Raw genomic sequence first — 22,497 nt, forward strand, 5'->3', positions numbered from 1 at the left:
AAGTTACGAGAATATTTTTGCATTTGAAAACCAAATAATAAGTCACTAAGGTTATTCAACAATAATTTTTCAACCTTTTACAATGTGTAGGAAGCTCTCGAACTCCACGGTATGATAATCTGTTAGAAGTTCACGTCTTCGACACTCTATTTCTGTTTGTTTAAAATTCAATATGACTTCTTACAAATAATAACAAATAGCTGGCAATTCAGTAACTGCTCGTAGTTATTTGTTCATTAATGTTGATTAATAGTATACTGTTTAGCTTGAAGTTCTTAAATATCGAACTCTTTTTTTTAAACTGAGTTTAAATGTGGGTATCATGCTGTGTGTTTGTTTAGTCCATATTAGCTAGATGCAGAGCAGAGGGTTGGGATCTCACAAAACAAGTACATGTATAACCCACTTCATTGTTACACCGGTGTTAAGTCAGGAACATCTGTTCTTTGTTAGTATTGTATATTTCATTTTAATATGGTTCAATTATATGTTTTGGAGTTCATTGTGACGTCCATTTTCGCTGAGCTAGAATTTTTTTTTCGACCAGCTGAATACCGCCTGCAATTTCCAGATTTTATGGCTGGATTGAAGACCCATTGGTGACCTGGGTCTGCCCTTTGGTCTGTTTGTTGTCTCTTTGATGCATTCCCAGTTTCCTTTTCTATTTTATTTATTGGCATGCATCGGGAAGCCCTACTGTTTTTTCTATATATATACAGAGTGTTATCTTAAAATTGAGAATGGAAATGGGGAATGTGTCAAAGAGACAACAACCCGACCATAGAAAAAACAACAGCAGAAGGTCACTAACAGGTCTTCAATGTAGCGTCCTTCAGCTGGCCCCTAAACAAATATATACTAGTTCAGTGATAATGAACGCCATACTAATTTCCAAATTGTACACAAGAAAATAAAATTAAAAAAATACAAGACTAACAAAGGCCAGAGGCTCCTGACTTGGGACAAGCGCAAAAATGCGGCGGGGTTAAACATGTTTATGATTTCTTATTTCAGTATTTTCCAGTATTTTCTAAAAGCTTTTAAGACAAGAATGTATTTGAAACTTTAAAATGTGGAGAAGTATGTATCTAAAAAGGACAAAACAAATATATATCGATATGCAAGAAAACATATTCTAGGTTTATATAACTGGTTTACTATATATCAAATGTTAAAAATATGCATTCAATGGCCTTTAACTATGTATTTTTGTTTGTCATTTTAAAACTCTACACGAAATCGTTCATGTCATCATGTACTTCATTGTGATGCACGCTTATGGTTTTAGATACTGATCTGGGCGGATCCTTGTGCCTTCGAGATTTCTTATACGGCGAAACACCAAATTCCTTTCCAAATCGAACGAATAGATAAATTCCAAAGCATGTTAAAGCAATGCTAATCAAAATTAATACAAGAGTTATCGCTCCTAATGCTTTGTACACTTGTGCGTGATTGGAACATCCGGGTGTGTCGTTAGAACTTGAACATGATTCGAGAACCCTGGAGGTGCCAAACACAACAATTGCAACAAAATATCCAAGCATCGATATCACAGATAGAATCAAGTGGAGTATTACCTGCAAAGAAAAATAAATATGTGTTTGTTATGCTATATAAATGTGTGTGCTTGTTATCACTATTTAATCGTTCATATATGTTACTCAAACTAAATCCGTCCGTCAAATGATAATCAAATGAAAATAAAATCAATAAAATGCAAACTTTTCACTTTGATGTGTTTAATTGAAAAAGAAGACAGGATATGAGGTTAATATATCACTCATGACAAAATCAGTACATGCAGAGCAAAAACACACACTAAAGCAAAAGAACAGCATTGTTTCAATTGCTGTCGCTACAAATCAAAGCCACAATGTGACCGAAGGCTGATTGAAAATAAATAATTGAATGCTCAGTAGATGATAAAATCCTTTCAAACATGTTTACGTTCTATTATAAATTTTATCTAACTGTAAAAGAATGAATGCAACATTCTACTTCATGACACATAATACCTCGAAACGGCCTAAACAAAACCGAAGAGAAAATGGCAGCCTCTCGGATCGCAGTCGAATAAAGAAAATAATCTGACCCCAAACTGTTCGGAGCGTTTAAGACCGACGAACATACGACGGGTTTGTTTTAACATCCTTGATTAATCGTGATGAGGACCTTGTACGGAGTAGACCATATAACTCGATTCAGAGGATAACTTTGCTAGGTGTAGATCACGTTGCACGTTTAACATCTTACCAAAATATTAAACAATGTGCATTTGGCCGTCTTGTATTTAAATAGCGCAATAAATCAAAAGCATAATTAGTTGAAATGAATGTTCATCTATTTATTAAGTGTTGTAACAGGAACGATCTGAAATTGTACCGTTGCAATTTAACAAGAGTCAGAAGAAGCTAACCAGACATTAATATAATCATACAGAAAATTAACTTACTAAGGCTGTTTCCGGTTCATCTGGCTTCTCCTTCACAAACAGACCTTGGACAGAGAAACATCCACCAACAGTTGCTTTGGCCATTACCTATACAGACAAAAATAATTATTGTGTTTAAAATCCTTTATTACTTCTGTACTGACATGATTTATAATAAACAATCTAAATTTGTTCGTTTATAAATTTTTTAAATTATGCAGACACTAAGGTTAACACTCCCCCAGGCAACGTTGGCTTTGGTCGGATTTGGCGATTCCTAATGTAGTATTTGCTTTAAAGCTTTTCAACGTTTTCGGTTCTTATTCATCCTAGTTTTTCAGATGCGGCTTTGAGTGTTCCTAATGAAGGTTAATCAAGAAAAGAGTTACGATCTCATTTAATGTATAATGCGTTGCTCTCACTCTTTTTTTTTTTATTGTAGAACATCATAAAATTACCCGAATTATCAAAGTATAGAAAAAATTAAGGTATCGACTTTCGAAGCTTATATGGCAATACAACGATAAGAAGTTGGTACGAAACCATTTTAATCTCATTTTAAGTATATGCTTTATCAACATGGAAGTTGATTGTTTCTCGGTGATGAATAGATTAATGCAGTCTTGTGAAGGATTTACAGACATTTTGTTCTTAGTCGCCAATGTGTTTTTCATTAATCTTTGCCAGCTCAAAGTATTCTAATGCATAGTATGATTTTAAAATACAATATGTGTGTCCTTGCTTTTGAAAGTACTCGTATTATTTCTTTAACATGAGCATGTACTTGTACATCCACACACCAGAAAGGCTACTCTCTGTTGACAACCCTTTATGTGTTATTAATTTGAATTTCGTCAGCGTTACATGTTTACATTTTATACTTGTTTGATCGGTTTTTAGAACTCACAACTGTTGCAGCTACAAAGGATGCTACATAAAATGGAGGCGTAGAATATAACTCTCCATCAATCCAGATTACTCCGATTATTCCGCAGACAAGAAGTCCAGTCATTATAATAATGTCAACAATAAACAGTAAAAAGTGCGATCGGAAGGCTTCACGTCGTAAACCTGAAAATATTTAAAAGCAAAGCTATGATACATGAGAAATTAAGAAATAATATTAGGATCCTATTTTTTTTTATTTCCTTGACAATCATTTTACATGTCCAACATTGGAAAATGAAATAATCAAAATGGATCAATGCTAGAATAGTACTCAGTCTGGTAACCCATTGATTTTTCGTTTATTGTACTCCACTTGGCTTATCATCAGCATATTCATTGTGTTACAGAAGATATTTGATAACACATATTTTAAATCACTTCGTTGATAAATGCAAAATGATAATATTCCAACTGCATTTGACAAAGTTGACATTTTTTGGGCCCTTTGTAGCTTGTTTTTCGGTGTGAGCCAAGGCTCCGCGTTGAAGATCGTACTTTGACCTACATTGGTTTACTTTTAAAAATTGTGACTAGGACGGAGAGTGGTCTCATTGGCTCGCCTACCACATCGTCTTATATCTATGAGATAAATTTGGCTACCTAAGGTCCCTTTTACTAATTTATTTACAAACGCGTCTATGCATTAATACATCTCTGAATTTGAAATGATAAGATCTGAACGTTCGTAATTAAAAATAAATAAACAGGCGCATCGAATTCAAAAACTTAAATACTTTTTCAGTGGTATTTTCTTTTGATAGCACTGGTTAGATGCCACCATTCATATAGATAATAAACAAACCCTGCAAGACTGTGCGAATAAGTAGTTTATTTTGTTAAATATTGTTTTTCATAGAAAAAGTACGAAAGTCTTGATACTTAATTATGAGCTCGTACCTTCGAACAATTTTGTAATGCAAACAACAAAGTATTTAGGGTATCCATGACCATGCAATGACACTAGATCAGTCCAAGCTAAGAGTTTAAAAGCAGTTGGACAATGCTTCTATTGCTATCCTATATATACCTGTCCCATTTTGTTAGTTTTCCATCATCCTCTCCTTTAATAATTTATACTACTCATTACCGACTTGAGCAGTACACTTAAAGTTATTAAGGCGTCACGGGAACACATGTACATTGTTACAAGAATCCTCGGCTAAATAGAAGGGTACGTGTGATAGAGGCAACACGATATAAGGTATCTATGATCATGCAATGACACGAAATTTGTCAACGCGCAGCAAAAAGGTGTTGAAAAGCAAAGAAACAACGCATCTATTGCTAGTATTGCTAATCTAAATCTGAATGTCAGTTTTTGTAAGTTTTCCATCAGCCTCTCCTTCAATACTTTGCACTACTTACTTCCGACTCTTTGGTGTTATTTGGTGTTAAAGGAACACATTTTGATATGCATCCTTGGCTAAACATAAGGGAAACAATGATAGAGGCAGAAATTCTGCCCTGCAACAGGCCATATGAGGAGTCTTCGAAGAGTTTTTGCAAGGGTATTGAACGTGCACGGAGCTTGGTAATCCCTCTACACGATGTATGGAATTTAAGGTCCACATCTGAATAGAGGTGTGTCAGCGACCTTGCGTATCCCGTAAAACCAAATGGAAGCCAAATGTGCAAGGATTTTTACTGTCGGTTGGAAGAAAACCAAAATGACCATATTTATCTTCATTTGTCATCCTTTAAGTTAATTAGGCCTAGTATTTTGAAAATAAATATACAAGGAAAATATATGTAAAGTGTCAATCAATATGACGGCAAATATAAAAATTTATAGCTATATTGCTATAATTTTACAATTTTTTCCTTTTGATCTTGCTGGCTGATAATTTCATTTCTTAGAGAAGTCAACTCAGTCGAGTGATATGAAAACGGAGTCGAGTGATATGTAAATTGTCGCTAGAAACTAAGGGAACACGTGCCGTTGTCAGGGAAATCAACAACGTCTTCAGGTAAAATAGCGATAAAAAAATTATCTTTGGTCATCTCAATTCGATTACTTTTATCACTTTTACCGTATCGGCTCTAGCGGGAAATCAATCTCGTTGAGATAACCAATTTGTCTTTTATACAATTTGATTTTCATGACGGATCTCGCATCTTATGCCTCATAACCTTTAAAACATATTCCGTTTAAGAGCCTGACATTTGTCGCTTGCTGAATTTCATAAGCATTCATCTCTTAATGTTATTGAGCTTAACGACAGTTGGATTGCTGTCCCAAAGTCGTTTTTCTTTTATTGATGAACAAAAATTCGAACAAAATAAAAAGCCTACAATAAATTGTGATATAGTTATAATACCATTACAATTTATATCGAAATCGAACACTTCGAAATTAACTTGCAAATAAGATAAAAATAACAACAACGTGTAAATCCTTAAACAGGTGCGACTAGAATAATTGGCAGGAAACATAGACTGCCTCTGATAAAAAGAATAAATTGCACAATGGCTACAATTTAGCTATGCAACAGGCATAACTAAAATTTTGCTAGGATTTTAACGTTAAGAGAGTCTGGCACCGGATTTGACATCACCATTCTGAATTGACGTGACTGCAATTTTTCACATCACACACAACCAAATGGATATCCATATCTTTATTCCCTAGTCACTCTTGGTGAAGTGTTCATCAAGTCATTGAACTATGTCAACATTCAGAGAAAATCTATGTCAAAAGGGCCAATCACTGCAGGTGTAGCAAGTGAAAAAAGTACGTAATGAGAGAGCCAAGTATAATGGCCACTTAATGGATACGCCGAATAGTGATATATCATCATGTGCAGTTGTACAAACATTTGTGCTGATGTGAGGTGATTTAAGGCCTTTAAGCCCTGTAAAAACAAAAATCGTTTTAAGAGCTTTTCAGAAGAAATCGCCCCCGTAAATGGAATGAAAGTTTATTCCTACATACCTCTGTTAGGTGTCTTGTACTCTCCATGTGAACCTGGAGATTGATACATTGTATTTGCTATAATGAAAAACCAATTTTATACGTCATTTAAAAGCAGACCGACAAAAAAAGGAATTTTATTTTAAATCTGCTATATGATTTTTTGCTGATTCGCTACGCTCTTATATAAAAATAAATAATAATTGTTCTTCTATTATATGCATTACTCTCCGCATGAACTTTAAATATTACACTGGGTGTAGGAAATATCTACCTACATGTGAAGCCTCAGAGCGAAGGTTGATTGTACAAAGAGTGTTCCATTTAAGAACATGTAAAAGAAAATAAATACAGGTAAATTATTATGTGTTATGTTTACTGTTGCTGGTCTTTTGATCGTTTTTTTTTTAAACGGGCAGTGTCCGTTTTTTCCCCAGATGCGTTACCTTTTTGTTTTCGTTTTATGCGTTTGAATATCCTTTTGGTATTTTCGACTCTTTTTCAGATATTGTTAACAGTAAATTCTTCGATCAGATTAATAGTTTACAAAAGAAGATTGAGAAATCAGGAAGATATAGCCATGCCATGTGCCCTTTTCCCCTTATAGAGTTTCAATAATTAGTCTATCAAAAATATATATTTTTTATGGCTTTCCATAACTTTTTATTTGTTTTTTTCAAATCTTAAAATAGGGACCGTTTGTTTTTGTTCTTTATCCTGGGTTGAAATCCTTCCCCCTTTTGAAAATGCTGCATCCGCCCTTCGATATTGAATAACGAATAACGAAACGGCCGCTAACTTCACAGACATATGCTCATACACTTTTGTCAATTGTATATTTACAACAAGTGTTTGTATAAATTAGCATTGATAAAAATAACATACATTCATGCACACACAGAATTTTCAAAATGAAAAAAAAAAAAAAACTGTATTAAATAAATGACTTACAATTTATAATAATTCATATTTATTCAATTTCTTTGATGGATATTTTATCATTATGAAAAAAAAAGTTCACATTGACCATAAAAAAAATCTATAACAGTTGTTATTGTTAAAGAAAAAAATAGATATTATATATATTTTTACATTCTGGAATACAACTATTTTACTGAGTCTATAATAATGCTGATGCATATTAGTAAAACTGCATTAATTGTGAAAATAACTAACCTTCACAACAGTGTGATATCTTTGTTTATTTAATAGTAAATCTTGAATGAAAACATTTTAAAACAACTAAAATCAATTCATACAAAAATCATCGACACGGAACATGCGCTTTTTATATTCTCTTTGTATTCCGAGTCTTTAAACACTGAAGATATATCGTATTTGTCCATGTCTAAAGTTCAGTTGATTTCATTTTTATAGATTTAAAAGTTTGGTTATGTGTTGTGATTATTTGAAAAAGACAACTTCCACGATTTATGAATGTTTATAAGAATACATTTTCTATTTTAGTTTTGGCTGTTGTTAATAGACGTTAAAAGAAAAAAAAAAAATGATTTTTGAAAATAAAATAAAAATTTAAAAATTAGAATTAAGGGTTTCTATTAATTTTAGGTATTAATATTCAACAATATCATTTCAATAAAAACAGCTGAAGGGACATTGGATGGTATTACAGAAAAGAAAATAACCGGTAACTAAACAGAAAAAAAAGTAGAACTAAAGTATGGAAAATAATGGACTACACTTCGGGAGTGAGGAGCTGTAAATTATTTGTCTCTAAACTATCATCGGCCTTAAAAGACATTTTTTTTCTCATTTTTACCGCACGGCTGCATGTAATTGCTTTTATCGGTTTCACAGTTTTTTTTACTATCTCCTTGTTTTTATCTTAAAAGATTCAAAACTAATGTGAGGTGGCTTCTCATCTATTCTGGTGTTACTGTGCCAAGTTTCAGTTATTATCTCTTTGTATATACCTATTTAAAGAAGAGTTCAGTTTCAATAGTCCGTGGTATATTGCTCGTACTAAAGCTTTTTTCACTAATAAAAAAATAGCTGAAAAAGTATACATTCATATATAAATTTTTCTTTGAACAATCTAAATGCAGAGTACAGTCAGTTAGTGTAATTTTTTTAACAAACAAAGACGCATCATCTCATCACGCAGCTGCTTTATTTTTCATTAAATAATGACATTGTTGAATAAAAAAACACAGTTGTATATATATAATATTTAAACAAAAGGTTTATTCTGCATGCAGAGCCTTTTGCATATACGTATGCAACTAGACCAACGTATAAAGCCTGTATCAATTCCTCAGAAAATTCTTATTACAAGTTGAAATATTGAAAAAAAAAAATGTTTGATGAGCATTTTGATTGGGATTCAAAATACTTTTTTTATATTGAATATTTTCGTATGGTGTAAAAGAACTTAAAATGGCAAATATATTTCTCACTTTTAGTTCAATTTTATTTTGACGAAATATCTGGTTTAAAGGACGAGAAAAGTGCTTACCGTAAAACCAGGCGAAGTTTCATAAAACTTTGGAGTATGATTACCGTACTCGGGTTTCAAATCCTACAATACAAATACTTGGAATGACGTTTCGAGTACACACAGCTACATATGTAAATCAAATTTAATGACTACACATTCGTTCGTGAATTGTTAAGCGCTCGTAAACATATTTTTCTCAGGAACTACAATACAAGGATTTCTGAAATTTGATTTCAGCGGTCATATAAGTCACCTATACCGTATGATGCGCTCGACCACTTTCTGTTTACCGAACACTTGTTTGACTTTACACATGATAGCCAAGATGAACATTTTCGTCACATTTTCTAAGGAACTACAATACAAGGACTTCTGAAATTTGGTTTCATTGTTTATACAAGTCAGCTATACCATGTGATGCGTTTTCAGGTTCATCACTCAACAACTTCCTGTTTACCGAACACTTGCATATTGTTACACTATCAATTATTATCCACTTATGGTGGGGTATCATCAGTGAGCAGTAGCACGCAGTTTCACTTGTTTGTTCTGGTATCACCTAAGTTGAACAAAGGTATAAAGAAAAACATATTAATTAACATCACATTGCGCTGTACATGTGATAAGGAAGCATTCAATATGAGTTATATATAACAACGGTATGATCAGTCTAGCCGACAGGTTAACATCAGAATCCAGTTTATCTTCCATAATTCAAATAAATTAGCATAATTTTCTATGTTTAGATTTTAGAGTGCATTTTATCTAGCATTCAATGATTTTAATTTAACTGCCACTGATTAGTTTGGAGTAGACGACCCCATCTTCCGGGCTACACAATGGTACATCTGGGACGTTTAATGATTATGTTCAATACTGGGTCGAAGCCAATACAAGTGGATGTTACACAACCAGTTAATATTCTTGTACTGAGCAGAAATAATACGGATGCATAGATATAAGAAGATATGGTATCAGTAACAACGAGACAACTCTCAATCCAAGTCACAATTTATAAAAGTAAACCATTATAGGTCACAGTACGGTCTTCAATACGGAGCCTAGACTTACACCAAAACATCAAGATATAAAGGCCCCAAAAATATCTAATGTAAAACCATTCAAACGGGAATTCATTTCAATTAAAAATGTAAAATTTCATCGAAAAAACCCATGCACGAAATTGTATTTGATGAAAAATGACTCAGTCAGATATACCCAACGGTTTGATATATTTGCATGTCAAATGCTTTTCTGTTTCAGTGTTGATTTTGCTTTGCTATTGGTTGATATTGAGCGTCGTTGATGAAGTTGACATCGTTTGTAGATCATCATTACTGTTGCTGTGACTGCTAATTGATGTTCCGCCCAAGTATTGAGCACCATCTAATCAGTTTTCTCTTCCTTGCTGTTACACAAAATGACCTGTTTTTCTTTTTATAAACAGTTGAACTATTTCTTAATACTTGCATATGTTTCATATACTAGGCATATATTAATTCGCATGATGTGACACAACCTATTTGTTTGGGGGGGGTCTTGTTGTATTTGCACCTTTATTTAATAATCGCCATATAGCTTTATAGCTTTAGTCAGGTAATTGACAAACATTCTCACACGTCCATTTTCAATAGGGGGTCTCATTTTTTTTTTGGGGGGGAAGGGGAGGGGCCTGATCCCAGGTCACGCTTATTGTGTTGTCAGAATCCCATTTTCCGCTTATCACTTAAATAGAAGCAGTTGTTATGTCACGTGTGCCTTCCGACTTCATTTCTCGTTTTCACACAAACTAATTTGGTGTTTACGTGTCAAACCCGCATCACACTTGCATCTTAACCCGACGTATCCAATATGGTCTGTTAATCCCATGTTACATTTATATAAGTCAGCACTTGTGTGTTAACATGAATCTTTCTTGACATTATCATGATTAAAAATAAAATATTTCCAAACCTTGGACTTAACGAAATACTTAGGATTTCCTACAACAGGACTTAGTTACCTTATCTGTATTAGACAAACGTTTCGAAATTTCAAGTCCTGTCAATTTGTGTGTGTTTTTTTTTGTGGCGTTTACAACTTTTTTTCAATTTGAGCATCAACCATAAATCTTTTGTAGACAAAAAGTCATCTGACGTACACATGTTATTTTTGGTATCTTTGATAGATTTTTTTTATATTCAACCTTAGCTCCTACTATAAAATAGTCATGTCTCGCCACACTATTTAGTCTACACACAGTTGAGTATAGCTCAGAGCATTTCCGTGCTTGGATATGAGAATAACACTGAACTATTCATCATATCACTAGGTATAATTGAAAGCATACTACTAAACTTTTCATGACATCTCAAGTCATTATGAAATTTCATCACTGAACTGTAGATTACATTTCAGTGCACTAATGCAAGAAGTATATTGAAGTTTAAATATCATTAATACCAAAATTTGAATAAAAGGATTTTCTCTTTTACGCATCTGAGATAAGAATAAAAAAAATATGAAAATAAGATTGTGTCAGTCTCGTAACAATCAGAGTTTTATCATCCAGCTTATTACAAGTTATTAGTTTAATTACATACCTTCCTCATTATTTTATTCAACACAATTATGACTTTCCGTTTTGAGTTTCCTCGGAGTTCAGTATTTTTGTGATTTTACTTTTTAGAGCGTTGAAATATCAATAACAACATCAAATTGCATACAGTATTTAATCTGATAATGGATATCATTGGAATTTTAATTGAAATACGGGGTTTACAAGTCCAGAAGTTAATTATTCTGCAAGCTTGAAAGCTTTGAACCTATTCTGTATGAAAATAATATCTATACATATTTGTTTTACCATTTCCGTTTGGTAATTGTGATATTGACCGACTAATCAAATAAATAATCAAAACAAAAACGGAAAGAAACGAAAAAAATCATGTATAAGCTTTGAGAAGTCCTAAATACAACACTATGTTTATTTTCAGAGATAACACGGTATCCAAGAACTGCATTTATATAACTTGTTTGTTTGTTTTGTTGTACTTTAACTGCATCGTCGGAACAATTGTAAAAGACATCTTCGCATTAAATGTAGAGGCTTATGACGACACATACGAAGATGCCAAATCTCTTCACATATATAAAGTAGAAGCTTTAATTCATTGCTCAATGGAATGTTTGAACCAGGATCGTTGTGTATCCTATTTTTACAATGGAGTATCGAACACGTGTATCCTACATGAAGATACATTTACGTATACAATCCGGTCACAGTCTGGAGCGGGATGGAAATTTTACATAACCTTTATCCGTAAGTAAAAGGGTAAATCGTTATTCATATTGAATAACATAATTTAACAATAAAAAGATATTAAAGATACAAAACTGAATAGTAATTAAAGAATTCTGCTGGACAAAACAGAAATTGTAACAAAGTTTGCATTCACATAAAATTGCGAAATATTTCTATCGTTATTTATATCTGTAAAGAAAAGTTGCCGGTTACCAAATTTATTTTTCAAGGAGGTATACCTAGGTTAAGGGAAATAACTCTTAAAGTTATCAGTACATTTGCGTCAACCATTTTTACAACTATATTCTTAGCTTCTAGGTTACGTATATTATTTCCAATCTATTTCATGTAAATGCTTAGAATACATTGTAACTTTAAAAAACGCATAACTGATTTAAAGAGTTATCTCCCCGAACCAAGGACTGCCTCCTTAAATGAAAAAAAAAAAATGAAAAAAAAAAATATTACAGCATTGAATTCTATATTTCAACACAAAATTTGGCATATGCTACTTTTATTTGCGGTAAGTGGTGGCTAAACATATATTATACATCCACATTCAAGCATTAACTCCATTTAAATTTATTCTAGATGTTTCTGATCAAATTTTCAAGAAATACACGTTTTCACTAATTTCTAGTAAAAATATATTCTATAATAGAAAACTAGTTCAAAGTAAATTGCAGAAATGTCGTAAAAACTCATTAACGAATACTATCTTTTTACCAAAACAAAAAGAAAGAGAAAAAGACGATTTTGAAGATATGCACATTACAAAATGTAGTTTTAATTTCAGCAGACAATGGTCGATGCAAGCCTGATTTCTTTTACTATCGATATCTTGATATCTGCTATAAATTCGGACCAGCAATTAATGCTACCGATTCTAACATTGCTACGGTATGTAGTGAACCTAACGAAGATCTTGTGAGGGTCGATTCTGAAGAAAGACAATCCTACATAGAAACAATCACAGGTACTTTTTTGTTGTAAACAGAGGCGGATTTAGGGTGGGGCAGGGGGCCCCGGCACCCCTTTTGAGAAAAAATTTGGTTGATTATATAGGGAATCACTAAAGCGTGACGGGATCGGCCCCCCTCTTAGGCAGTCAGTAGGCCCCCACTTATGAACATTTCTAGATCCGCCACTTGTATAGTAAAAACAAAGTCAGTTAAGGAAGTTCGCTTGTCATGTCTTGGAATTTTTGTCAAATTTTCGGAATCCTCTCGATTTATCCATTTGAATGCCTTAAAAAGTGTTTGAGCACCGATACTTGTCAATGGTAAAGCTATGAAAAATCCACCAAAATTTCTATGACATATCTCAAAAACAAGCACATTGACCTATATTTTATTTTTGCTTATTTGGTTCATTTAATAACCACCGATCATTATATACTAGTGTTATCCAAAGCTTGTTATTTTGAAACTGAGTAGCGAACTTCCTTAAGGATGTACTGTTCGGACTTCTATCTTTTTTTTTTACCAAAATATGATACAAAGTAAAAATATGTTGCCCAATAACACCCATTTATCTTTTCATATAAGACCTAATGGCTCATAAAAGGTCATTTTTCAAATTTAAGTAGTTTCTTGATTTTTTCTTTTGATTGCAGCTCCAAATGAGACCATTGTAAATTGAAGGTAAAAGTCTGAGTCAGCCTTTTCCCGCCATATTTCAAAATTTAATATCTCGAAAAGAAGTTCCATGACCTATCAATATCTTTTAGATTATACTGTTCCTTAACTTATGCTCCGCCGACTTAAACTATCAATTTACAATTTTTTTTTTTAATTTCACCTAAATACATCCTTATACGTTATATTAGAAATATAACTGATTCATAACATCAAGGGCCGAATATATCAGTGATATTCAGAACTGGAACAACTTAAATAGTTATGTATATACTGTTAAGTTGACTAATCTTGGGGCTCGGTCATTAACTTTTCTCAGTACTCGGAGTTGCATATTTGACCACGAAGTCTGTTTACAAAAACCGTTCTCGAAAGATTAATGGCCACAAGGCCGACGGAAATTTTGACTGTAACCCCTCAAAAAATGGATTACTGATTTTATTATTCACAAACGTCGGTCAAAATTAAGAAAGTTTGAGGGTCAACACTGCATAACCAAGCAAGATACATCGTATACATGTAAACATTTTGTAATTTTCAACAAATCGAAAAAAGAAATTCTAAATATATTTACACAAACAAAGTAAAAGAAAATAATAGTTCAGATTTATTTACTAAAAAAATAAAAAAGAATGAACAAAAGTATCAAACTTAAAATTCGTAAACAGGTGGAGTAACTAAAACGTGACAAAATAACCAAACGAATGTAAAACACCCTCAATTGCTGACTTGATAGAGCAATTTCCCCTACAACAATGATATATGTTTTTTATCGCACCGAGGGTAAATAATTACGTTATGATTGGTTTAACGCCTTTATGTGGCGACCCACTATAGATCCGTAAGGGGTTAGTAAATGTGACAGGATGTTCCTGAGGTAATGTCATTCAGTTAATGGTGATGTCATCTATTAAAAGTGTTGTGTGTTATTGTTAAATTTTCTATAAAACGGAACAGAATAAGTAACGCATGCGATAAATTCGTTAACTAATTCGTTCATAACTAATCCCCTACCTACCATAAAATTGTTATAAAATACCCAAACTTAAGACGTATAACCTGCTGTTGAAACTTGAAAAATACTTAAAAAATATTAAAATGTACTGTGAGATAAAAAGTATAATCACAAAAATTCTTAACTCCGAGATAAAAGAGATTTGTCCTTAACAGTAAACACTCCTAGTCCAAGTCAGGAATATGAAAGGTATTTTCCATTCGTTTAATGTGTTTGAGCTTGTGATTTTTCCATAAATAAGGAACTCTTAGATTTAATTTCATCTTGGAATTCGAAACGTAACCTTCAGGTTACTCTGCAGGGGCGGATCCAGGATTTTGGAAAGAGGGGCGAAGTTTTAAAAGATTGCCGAGCGGAGCGAGGCGAAAATCTTTTGGGACCTTTATGGGGATAAACACATGAAATAAGTGTAATATGCACTTTTCAAATGGTTAGTGGCGTGGGGCATATATATTTTGTAGTTGCTGTAAAGTGTAAGGGTTGGATATTTTCGATGATGTATTCTCTCTATTAATTGTCTATCATAAAATGATAGTATGGATCCAAAGCTATGAACTGATAAATTTGATGTGGGACTTGTCAATAGAAAATAGACATGGAAAATTCTCGCTGTTTTGTTTTAAGTTAAGTTATCATAACATCACAGATTTCTTGTTGTAAACAAGATATACGCCGAGGTATTCAATGAAATTTACAATACGGCCGGCACAAGTTAAAAAAAGACAAACAATCAATTTCTTATCCAACTGTTTGGTTGATATGTTTCACCCAACAAAATTATGGGAAGTGAAGGGTTTCAAATCAACCAAAGGCTAAGAATGAGTCTGAAATGACAACGAATTTATGAATGACGGCCATACCCTTCAGGTAGGTTGCAATCTGGTCTTGAAAATGTATTTAATATATCAGTTCGGCGAAACACACATTCCGTTCAGACATGCAAACTCCTGCCACCAAAAAAAAAATGCCGATTTTATTCATGATGTTCATTTAATGCTAAATAATTGTGTAGGAAACTTTTGTTTCTAATAGCAAAAACAGTGGACATGATTATTGTTGTCAATCCAGACACAGCCAGAATTTTTGTTTAAGGCAAAAATCAGAGTTATTTTTTTTTCTCTCAAATATCTCAGACTGTCTTCTCAAATCAAATGGTTTGTACCTTAGACTTTAAATATATCTAGAGCTTATACTGACTTGAGATCATTATTCACCTATGTTATTTTAAAATTGGCTGGGGCGTTTGGGGTTAAACATGTTTTCGTAGGTAAAAAATATTGCCGTGGAACTTTTTTTCATGTGAGTGTTATAGTCTATAGATTGTTTTGTGGAATAGTGAAATAGAAGTTAATACGTTCTTGCTCAATCCTGTGTCGCTTTGAAGGTGTCATGATTGTCATCCTCAGCTTAAGCAATGTGTAACTCTAATTTGAATTTCAAAATGACTAAGCGACGTTTTTTGTCGACGCACTGTTCAACTCCCCCATACAGAATTACATGACTTTGACAATTAGTAAATTCCAGCGAAAAATATCTTTATAAGTAAAGAATTGTCGCATAAAATTAAATACTACAGTACACGGGAAATGGCAAAGTTCACGAAGTCTAAAAAAGTCTAAAAAGCCCGAGCAAAAGGGGGGGGGGGCTTACGCCCTCTACACCCCCCCTCTGGATCCGCCACTGCTCTGATATCTATTTCATTAGAAAGAGACAATAGATACCAAAGAGACGTTCATACATTTTGTATATGTCAAGAATTAAATGCATTGGCTAAAGAGATAAACAATCAAAAGAAAAACCACGATCTATACAAAATGAAAAATAAACAATCTGAACATAAAACTCACCCCAACAAATTATTAGCGATTGCAATATTTCGACTAAAATAATCATCGAAAGCACAATAAGGAGAGAAGTGGGAGATACCAAATGGATATTTTAACTGAAGGGTCAAAGACGAACTGTCAATGTCATGACAAGAAAACAAAAAAAATATCATAAAATAAAAAAAAATATAAAAGTCTGCAAAACACAACTTACAACACTAAGGCAGGCCAAATATAAACCCTACCAAAATCAGACAAAGATTTCAGGTACTCATGTTTTTTTTCCTTTCCATCATGATTTTTTGGCATATTTAAATTCTGATAATATTTAAAATTTCAGCTGACATTGGTCTTGTGTACAACATCGCCCTCTGTATTCAGGGAACAAGCATGCTAAACTCATCATACCAATGGACATTTAATGATGGGACCAGAATGCCGTATTTAAAATGGGCTAAAGGTCAACCGGATGCAAATGGAACATTTATACGGATGTTCCGATCTTACAAGTACAAATGGTACAGTTTGGTTGATGACAATATGCGCTCTTACATCTGTGAATACAAATACAATGACAGTATATAAAATGTAAATCGAACACTTGTAAAACACAACTGTTTGTCAAACTTTGACAACGAAGGCTAAACTTTGTTCAGATGGCGTCTAAGACCATTATTGAACAACGAAAATCCTACCACTATATCGTGTATCTAACTGTATTTCCCGTCTCTCAACAGCACACATGTAATTATTCGAAGAGCTCGTTAGCCTCGCACTTTAAATATTAAAATTTTACTTTATCGGGGGAAAAGTATCGTAACACTTTGATACAGTGGTTTAATTTTTTTCTCAACTTGGCCGATTACGTACTTAATCTAACGAAGTAGCGAATTCACCCGAGGATCGCCGATTGGAATGTGTTCTATTCGTCACAACTCGGCCGATTCCGTACCTTCATCTAACGAAGTATCGGATTTACCCGATGATTGCTGATTGGAATTTGTTCCATTCATCACAACTCTGCCGATTCCGTACCTTCATCTAACCAAATAGCAGGATTGTCTTTTTAGGTTGAATATATATTGCTTGTTAATATGCTCCTGCATTTTGTAAATGAACTTGTATCAACGTATTAGATTTTAGCGAGAGAAATTTATATATTTGTGAAAAATTAGTTTCGATATCACAAATCATTTACTAAATTTTATCATCGGTATAAGGAAATAATTCGTAAATATAACTCAACACCATACATCTTATGCGTTCAGGTATTTCACGTCCAATCTTTTATGGTAATATTCTTTGCAAAGCACAAAAATGTCAGTATTCACCCCAAAAGCTAACTAAACCTTTAAACAGTCTTATTGAGAAGGAATATAGTTACAACACTGTTGTCAGGTCATTAAAGATTGCATATTTTGGTTTTAATATTGATTCACTTATAGGGTCTTTACATCGGAATTAAACACATTTATTTTAAAACCAGTTGTTGGCATGACACGATATATGTTCTTCTCATATATTTCATGATGGTATAATACTAAACCCTTAACAGGAGGGATTGTGCCTGATTCTCATATGATGAAAACATAATCTTTCAATCAGTTTGATTGAGGTATGAAGCTGGCATGTCAGTACCTGCTATTAGTCTGTTGTTATTTATGTATTATTGTCATTTTGTTTATTTTCTTTTGTTTCATATTCTGACATCGGACTCGGATTTCTCTTAATCTGAGTTTTACTGTGCGTATTAGTGCGTTTGTTTTTTCTACATTGGCTAAAGGTATAGGTGGAGGGTTGAAATCTCAAAAAAACATGTTTAACCCCGCCGCAATTTTGCGCCTGTCCCAAGTCAGGAGCCTCTGTCCTTTGTTAGTCTTGTTTGATTTTTAGTTTTAGTTTCTTGTGTATAATTCGGAGTTTAGTATGACGTTCATTATCACTAAATTAGCATACATATTTGTTTAATGGCCAGCTGAAGGACGCCTCCGGGTGCGGAAGTTTCTCGCTACATTGAAGACCCATTGGTGTCCGTCGACTGTTGTCTGCTCTATGGTCGGGTTGTTGCTGCTTTGACACATTCCCCATTTCCTTTCTCAATTTTATTGACCTCTTAAAAGTTGTAATGGATAAATATTTTAATAATGCATTTATATTACAAGTTGATATGTTTCGATATAATATCAATATTTTTAATCAACAAACATACCACTCAGTATGCAAATGTTCAGGTCAAACTTTCACAAAAGAGTGCTAATTAACTGAATGGCACTAATTTAACAATACACAAGAAAAGATGCACTGCACATCAAGTCAATAATGTAAAGGCCAGAACATCATGTAGTTATGCAAACGTCTTACTCTTTTTTTGACATGAGATTTGCCGGAACCCACCAACCACATAGTACATATTTTTTTTTGTTTTAAAGTTGGGTATATTTGCATGAGTTTTGAAAAAAACCCAATCAACCATTTAACCCCACAGTTCACTTCATTCATTCAAACTTCAAGATTATTTTTTCGGTGGGTCTTCAGGGTTAAATGTTCTTTTCTAATACATATATTATAATAAGAGAAATGTTTTTGAATTGAGTAAACTAATTGTGTGCGAACATTCTAATAGTATAACAAAAAATCAAATTTAATAGATTGAGGAAAACACAAATCCGGTTACATACTTAAACTGAGAGAAACACATCAAGTACAAGGGGAGAACTACACAACAGAAACACCACATTAACATAAAACACACAGAAACGAACTATGATGTAACAATGGCCATATAGGTTACCAAAACGTCTGATAATATCTTAAAAAATTAAAATTTAAATAGAAAAATAACCACAGATTTCAACAGCAGATAAAGGATTAACATAAAAAAAAACATAACAAAGAGCATTTAACGAAAACCACTAAAATTCATAATTCTCGGAAGACTCACAACGATATTAAATGCCAACTTCTTCTTTCGTGAGTGTTTTTTACCTGTCGCAATATTGATTTCATAAAGTTTCTTATGATTTGCAGTGTCGACTTCACTCATATCCATCAATAATTCAAAACAGTAGACAGCATGTGGTTGACCATTTTAACATCATGATAATAATAATATTAACATCGAAATACATACTTTCTAATCCTGTTGTATAGGGATTTTTCATCCAACATTGACGTACGGTAATAGTTGGTGGATTTGTTCTTTTGATATTTTGAAAAGTGTTATCAACATGATACAGTTGACTACATACATACAGTTTTGTTTATACATTTATACATCTACACGGAATCTTTTAGGTATTACGTGTCTCTGTTCTGTTTTTAATCTGATATATTTAGAGTTTCATGAAGGTTAGTGTGTAAATAATGCAGAATATGAAATAAGTTTCTTACATTGTAACTACAAATAACATAGTATAGATTAAAAAATATGACAAATTTCACAGTCGATGCATAAAAGGTTGAATCAAACTTCTGTATAACATTATAAATAAATGATTCTGAAAAAGTCTTATTATGTTTTCATCCAAATAATGATGAACAGAAGTTTCAACAAGAAATTGTATACTTAAGTTTTTATCAAAAGAGCTAATTCAAAAGTTATCCTACGTCAAACAGACGTAAACAATATTAGTATAACATGTTTTTATTTTGAAATGACTATCGAAACCATGAAAGGTATTCCTTGTGCTTCATGTACAAACAACGTAGCTTTGACATGTCCGATTAACTTTATTTTAGATGCTTTTTTGCAGGGAATCTTATGTACTTCTTCTGTGCTAAAGAATCATTGTATATACTCTTATAGGGCCATCTGTTTGCTAACGAAGTTGTTTCGGCCTTACTCTGCATGAAACGTTTTACACCAAAAAATTAAATAAATTGATCGAAGAAAAAGACATATAATTTTGAAATGATTCAAATTTTACTTAAGCTTTATAATACATATACACGGAAAATGCATTTAAAGATTCTATTTTTTCATTGCCACTCCTTTATGACTTGAATTGACTTTCTTTGATATTTTATTATATTTATATGCTATTTAGACGGAAACTAAGTTTAATCTCCGATTTAAAATCTGTAATCCTTGCCTGATTAAGAGTAATCAATTTTTAAGGTATAAACAAGTCTTGCATTTTATCACCTTATATTTTTGTTTCAAATTGTGAAAAATTACTCCATGGCGAAACACGTTGTTCATGATGGAATGTCTTATTTGCACACGCACTATCATTTAAAAAAAAAAGGAAAATTACTGAATTATAGATTTTTCTAATTAATGAAACATATATCTTAATACCATTTCGCAAACTACGTTTTTACACTTATATTATATCATGGTAATATTTATCATTTTCCTTCTTCATTTAGTTTTTGAAAACTGTTATGGGGTTTATAAATTCGAACAATTCTATACAAGAAGAAATGCTGTGAATAATATTCTATGTGAAGATGGAATAGAATTTGTAGTGAACAAAACTTCGTCAGTAGTTTGCAGTAAGGTATGTGCCTCCCATCCGTTGTGTGTTTCGTTTACCTACACTATCAATGGAGATTGCTATTTATTCAACAAAATTCTAATTGATACGACACTATGTGAAACTTCTCAAGGTTCATCCTATTATGCCGAAAAAGGTAGGTTTATACATTACCTGTTCTATTTACCTGAAAAATGTTGTATTGTGGAAGATTTTTCTTGGCCATTGTTATATTATAGTTCATGTGTGTGTTACATTTTAGTGTTGTGTAGTTGTTCTCCTATATTTGATGTGTTTCCCTCAGTTTTTATTGTAACCCGGCTTTGTTTTTTTCTCAAAAGATGTATGAATTTTGAACAGCGGTATACTACTGTTGCCTTTATTTCTTAAGCTGTTTGAGTTAAACTCTTTAATAAATATGTAAGAAAAGTGTTGGAATTTTAATTGATGTCAATAATTTATACGCACCAGACTATTTTTCAATCTTAAACTGCTACAGTCCTGAATATGATAACAAACGTCAAATACCTGTAAAATGACTTGTGAAAAAGTCAACATTTGACAATTCATCATGTTAAATGAGTTTTCATATCAAAACCGGTTCATTTTTGTTTGCATTCCCATCACTTTTTGGCGCCTGTCGAAGTTAGGAAACCTCTGATCTTTCTCAGTCTTGTTTGCTTTTTAATTTTAGTTAATTTTTGTTTAGGAGTTTAGTATGTTATCTTTTTTCACTGAACCAGTATATACATTGAAGTTACTGCAGACACTTGTCAAAAAACAAGATGATCAACGAAGCCAGGACATTTAATTTCAAATTCAGATATATTGATGATGTTCTTTCCATTAAAAATCCGAACGTTTCTGATAAACTTCCGTTAATATATCCACCAGAAGTAGAAATCTCGGAAACAACAGACACGGATTCCTCTGCCTCACTTGTAGAGTTATATCTCGAATTTGACATACAATGTCATCTCAGTACCAGAATCTATGACAAACAAGACGATTCTAATTCTTAAATTATCGATTTCCCCCACCTCAGTAGCAATATACCAATTTCCCCTGGATACGGGATATTCATTTCACAACTGATTTGGTATTCAAGAGCATGCAGCTACTAATCAGATTTTGTTAAACGTCACCAGTGTCTGAGCAGAAAGTTGATGGTCAGGGGTATGTTAATGAACGTCTTGTCCTTTTTATTTTGAAAATTCATTAGAATATACAACGATTTTGTTGATAAATATTCCGTATTAACTTCACAAATATTACACGATGGTCTGTAAGTGTAGATTCCGGCTACTGACGTTGTTTATCATCTTAATAACGTGTTATAGTACTCTTTTATTTGTCTTTATGAATGGCACTTTTACTGTTTAGTTGTTCTTTTTGTGGTATCTATTTGACTTGGCTTTGTAACTTATACATCCCGTCATTGTGTTATTGTTTTATGATAATTTTTGTAGTCTTGTCTTTCATTTTGTTAATATTGTTTTTGTGTATG

The 22,497-nt window shown here is 32.7% G+C and overlaps 1 long non-coding RNA gene across 1 annotated transcript; it reads right to left on the minus strand.

Moving 5' to 3' along the window:
- Positions 1-1,117: 1,117 nt before the first annotated feature.
- LOC143055056 (uncharacterized) lies at positions 1,118-8,791 on the minus strand. The gene is made up of 5 exons (XR_012971929.1): positions 8,770-8,791; positions 6,315-6,371; positions 3,342-3,505; positions 2,456-2,542; positions 1,118-1,580 (listed from the first exon to the last, which is right to left on the minus strand). It is a non-coding gene; the product is annotated as an uncharacterized LOC143055056 (long non-coding RNA).
- Between the last annotated feature and the right edge of the window lie 13,706 nt (positions 8,792-22,497).

The sequence above is a fragment of the Mytilus galloprovincialis genome, chromosome 12 (genome assembly GCF_965363235.1).
Source record: "Mytilus galloprovincialis chromosome 12, xbMytGall1.hap1.1, whole genome shotgun sequence".
Taxonomy (NCBI): domain Eukaryota; kingdom Metazoa; phylum Mollusca; class Bivalvia; order Mytilida; family Mytilidae; genus Mytilus; species Mytilus galloprovincialis.